This window comes from Macrobrachium rosenbergii, chromosome 1 (genome assembly GCF_040412425.1).
Source record: "Macrobrachium rosenbergii isolate ZJJX-2024 chromosome 1, ASM4041242v1, whole genome shotgun sequence".
NCBI lineage: Eukaryota > Metazoa > Arthropoda > Malacostraca > Decapoda > Palaemonidae > Macrobrachium > Macrobrachium rosenbergii.
This window is the reverse complement of record NC_089741.1, coordinates 29,486,198-29,491,479: the sequence shown is the minus strand read 5'-3', so window position 1 is coordinate 29,491,479 and position 5,282 is coordinate 29,486,198. Positions and strand designations below refer to the sequence as shown.

At 34.5% G+C, this 5,282-nt stretch overlaps 1 long non-coding RNA gene across 1 annotated transcript; it reads right to left on the bottom strand.

Moving 5' to 3' along the window:
* Nucleotides 1-467: 467 nt before the first annotated feature.
* Nucleotides 468-4,055, bottom strand: LOC136841574 (uncharacterized). Its single transcript, XR_010854007.1, has 3 exons — nucleotides 3,875-4,055; nucleotides 3,586-3,673; nucleotides 468-708 (listed from the first exon to the last, which is right to left on the bottom strand). It is a non-coding gene; the product is annotated as an uncharacterized lncRNA (long non-coding RNA).
* Nucleotides 4,056-5,282: the final 1,227 nt, after the last annotated feature.

Below are 5,282 nucleotides of genomic sequence, written 5' to 3'. Positions count from 1 at the left end.
TGATTGCCAGCAGGTCTCTAAATTTAAAGAGTTCAAGAGCTTTCGGATAATTTATTCAAATTTACACAGTCCTTAAGGTCTGACAAACTCCACGCATTTGAATATAGCGTTTCAAGTGCTGACATGTGAAGCTTCTGCTAAATCTGATAAAATAAATATTTCAGCCAGATGTCAAACAAGGAGTCTTTAGACCCTGGTTTTTTATTCATTACAGAATGTTTCCACCACTCACACTTCGATATAGCCAGGTTGATTCGTTTTTCAACCACTCCAACTGTTCAATTATGTGGATAACAAGAAGTTTAGTTTCTGTAACATTGCGCCAAGATAAGGACTTTAATACATTGATTTTCCAGTACCTTTCATTTAATCCATCTGGAACTTTAACATGAGAAAAACAAACCAGTATTGAGCCCACAACAGGTATAAAACAGTACACAAATTTTTGCTAAATAAAAGTCTGGGTATATGAAAACTTGGGAATAACATGCTTTTTAATATTAACTCTTACGTCGGGTTACATAACTTCAGACTAACATGCTGTTTAATATAAATCTTAAAACGCATCAACAGTCGATAAGCACCTTCGTGATTGGAGTTCAGTCCGCTTGTGTAAAACTATCTTCTCACATCACTAAAGAAACTTCAGATACAGCTTACTGCATTGAATACTCTGCAGGCCAGCTTTCAAAAACTTCCAGCGTCCACCTGCATGAGATTGGGTGCAGTTAGGTTCTTTAAAAGAAAGCTATTTTAGAAAAATCTGTATTATAGCCGAAAGACTTGTCAAAGTTGAAAGTTACATGAAATTTGAGGATGAATCTGAGTAGTCTAGAATTTGAAAAGTTAACCAAGCTTATGAAATTCAACTAGCTGCTTCCCTCGTGGCTTATGTGAACAGATTATACCTTAATGCATTAAACTTTTATACTCCAAATACTTAAAACACTAAGCGGCTACATTGCCACAAATTGAAATCTAAATCTTAACTGTTGCCCTGGACTTTGTCAAACGTTAATGAAAGTATGAGGATCCAAATTTGAAAGGTTAACCCAGTTCTATGAAATAATGGCTACTTCCCTCGTGACTTAGATATGAACGAATAAAAATTATAGCTTTAATTATACACTAATGCTCGCATATGCTAAAAAAACTAGTTAGCTACATTAACACAAACTTGAACACCTATATACTAATCGTTGCCCCGGAACTTTTAAATTTATGAATATTTATTAATTAAATTTTAAGCCTTAAAACTAAACAGTAAAAAATTAATATACGCCTTAAAACTAAACAGTAAAAAATTAATATACTCCTTAAAACTAAACAGTAAAAAATTAATATACTCCTTAAAACTAAACAGTAAAAAATTAATATAAGCCTTAAAACTAAACCTTCAAAATTAAAGCTAAACAGTAAAAATTAATATAAGCCTTAAAAGCTAAAAACAGTAAAAAAATTAATTAACTCCTTAAAACTAAACAGTAAAAATTAATATACTTTAAAAAACTAAACAGTAAAAATTAATATACTCCTTAAAACTAAATAGTAAAAAGTAAAATTAATATACTCCTTAAAACTAAACAGTAAAAAATTAATATACCATAAGAAGTTAAAACTAAACAGTAAAAAAAAAGCCAAAAGTTAATAGCCTTTAAAACTTAACCAGGCCTCATGGACCTATAGCAAAAAAATCTTAAGGGTAATAAGCTTATTTAAAAGCCTAAACCGAAAACCGACTTCAAAAAATTAATATCAAACCAATCTTAAAACTAACCAGTAAAAAATTAATACACCTTAAAAAACTAAACGTCAAAATTAATATGAAAGCCTTAAAAGTCAAAACCACCAGGTGAAAGCCCAAGAAAACCAAAGTCAAAACCACCTTAGGTGAAAGCCTGAAAACCAAAATTAACCTTATGAAAGCCCAAGAAAAAAACTAAACCTTCAAAATTAAAATAAGTCAAAACCTTACAGGAAAACTAAAAGTAAAAATAATGTCAAAACCACCTTAGGTGAATATTAATGTCAAAACCACCTTAGGTGAAAAGTCCCAAGAAAACCAAAGTCAAAAGCCTTAAAACCAAAAGTCAAAAATTAGTAAAAATTAAAAGTCAAAAACCACCTTAGGTGAAAGCCCAAGAAAACCAAAGTCAAACCACCTTAGGTAAAACTAAATTAAAACCAAATTAGTAAAACTTTAGCCCAAGAAAAAAAAAAAAAAAAAGGTTAAGCCCAAGAAACCAAGAACTTTTATGGCAGGTCAAGAAAACCAAAGTCAAAACCACCATAAGAAGTTCAAAACCACCTTAAGTGAAACAAAGAAAACCAAAGTCAAAACCACCAGCCCAAGAAAACCAAAAGTCAAAGGCACCTTATAAGAGGTGGAGGTGAAAAAAAAAACCAAATGAAAACCATTTTAGCCCAAGAAAACCAAAGTCAAAACCACCTTAGGTGAAAGCCCAAGAAAACCAAAGTCAAAACCACCCAAGAAGCCTTTGGAAACAGAAAACCAAAAACCAAGTCAAAACCACCTTAGGTTCCAAGAAAAAAACAACCAGGAAAACCTCATGGACCTCAAAACCACTTAGCAAAAATCTCAAAACCACCTTAGGTGGCCCAAGAAAAAAGTCAAAAAGCTTATTTGAAAGCCCAAGAAAACTGGAGAGTCAAAACAACCTTACTTGAAACCACCTAAGTGAAAGCCCAGGAAAAAAGGCCTAAGAAAAACTGAAGTCAAAAACCAGATTACAAAGCCTGTCAAAAAATCAAACCAATCAAACCACCTTGCCAAGAAAACTGATGTCAAAAACCTTAGGTGAAAGCCCAAAACCAAAGTCAAAACCAGCTTATTTGAAAGCAGAAAACAGAATACACCTTATTTGGAAAGGTCTGGAAAGCCCAAGAAAACCGTAGTCAAAACCACCTTAGGTGAAAGCCCAAGAAAACCGAAGTCAAAACCACCTTAGGTGAAAGCCCAAGAAAACCAAAGTCAAAACCACCTTAGGTGAAAGCCCAAGAAAACCAAAGTCAAAACCACCTTAGGTGAAAGCCCAAGAAAACCAAAGTCAAAACCACCTTAGGTGAAAGCCCAAGAAAACCAAAGTCAAAACCACCTTAGGTCAACCACCTTAGGTGAAAGCCCAAGAAAAAGCCCAAGAAAACCAAAGTCAAAACCACCTTAGGTGAAAGCCCAAGAAAACCAAAGTCAAAACCAGCTTATTTCAGAGCTTCGGAAAACCGAAAGTCAAACCAGCTGATTTGAAAGCTTGAGAAACCCGAAGTCTTTAACCAATTTGCCAGACACTATGGGAAAACCGAAGTCTTAACCTAGCTTATTCGAATGCATAAGAAAATCTTAAAGTCTCAAAGCAGCATACTTGACGGCCTATTAAAAAAAAAGTTAAACCAACTTAGTTCAAAATTAAATAAAACAGCAGTCTTGAACCACGTTAATGGAAGCCTAACACTTAAATAACTAAAGATATTTGCAATTCTATAGTGCAACAGAACTGTACTGTTTAAAAAGCTTTACTAGGTTAAATGCAAACTATCAAAATGCTTAAACAACTAGTTTCACTTTACCGTTACAGAAGGCTTCAAAACTCAAGAACACACTGGTTAAGATGGAAATTCGGCAAATACGTACAACGCTGCAGATGTCAAACCAAGTCTGGAAAAACAAATTTCGTTAGTAACATTCAAGGTCAAAATGCGTATAAAAGGTTGAGAGAAGCTTACAGTCAATAAATGAGGCACAAAAAGCAAAGTTTAGTTTAATTACACTCTAGCTACAGTTTAATTCCTTGACACTCGAGGCTACAGAAGTCATTACCAAAAAACAACGCCAAGTTAAAATAATCCCATTACTTACCTTGAAATCCTTTTGAATGGAAAATGCTTCTGTCAAACCGATGACAAGCCAGCAAAACCAACTATCTCCCTCACAATTACCAAACGAATAATAATAATAATAAAAAAAATTAAGCCACTGTAACAACGCGAGTACGCACTTCGGGCACAAACTTTCAAATGGCTAAAGTAAACGAACCTACTCCGTCGACTAGTTGGCTGGTCGAGTTCACTGCACCAACCTAAGGACGCCAGAGACCAAGCGCTGACAAGCCAACAACCAAGGACCCTCGATCACCTAGGCCGACGCTCTCGGCTTGGTGGACAGTGTTCTAAGTTAAAAGTTTCGTATTTCCCTCGCGTTTTCTCTTCCAGTTATTAAAATTTCATTTCTGCCTTCTAGTGTGTGTACGTGTGTGCATGTGTGTGTGTGTTTCATTAACACTTGAAATGTATGACTTGATTACTCAGCTGTTAAATCAACACCAAGCATTCACTGTACAAGTATCATGACCAAGTTTCTAATTCATACACACACACATATACAGTATATATATATATATATATATATATATATATATATATATATATATATATATATATATATATATATATATATATATCCATCTAGTTGATAACAAATTGAGTATTGTCGTGACGGACTGCAGAATCAGACCTTTACGACTGGGAAGTGACTGATGATAGATAATGCAATAATATATGTGTTCTTCAAAATTAGCGAAGATATTGATCTCAATACAGCGTTCCTTCGGCCCCTGGCTGCAACCCCTTTCGTTACTTTCACTGTACCTACTTTCCACTCTCTCCTATCAACTGACTCATAGTGCAACTGCAAGGTTTTCCTCCTGCTTCGCCTTTCAAATTTTTACTGTCAATTTCCGTTTCAGCGCTGAATGACCTCATTGTTCCCCGTGCTTGGCCTTTGGCCTAAATCCTATGTTCAATTCAATTCAACTCAATTCGTGAAGAAAGCTAAGAGATAATTGCAAGGCTTGATCTAAGGGAATGTCTTGAAAAGGTTCGATACTATTCAAATACAGCACTTCTCGCGAACCGTCTTGTCAGGATGCAGTCTACTTTAATGTCATATTATGTTTATATACTGTTATCTAAACGGTTTATCTATGAAGTGTCATTCTCAATATAAATGAGTGATTTAAATACTTGGCAATCCTGATAAACTCTGCCAAATCAAAGGCTGTGGTTAACATTTCAAAGTTTTTTAGCTTTTATAAAGCGTTTGAGTATTGGTCCTTACGGGAAGGACAATGGCATTTTTTTGGTAAATAATTAAGTCTACTGTACACTTCCAGTGCCTCGTAACTGACGTGATAAAAATAAAAGAGGTGTTTGGGTGCTTGTACTATTAAAATTATAGCCTTGGTTTGAGTTTTAGAACTAAAAGTTGA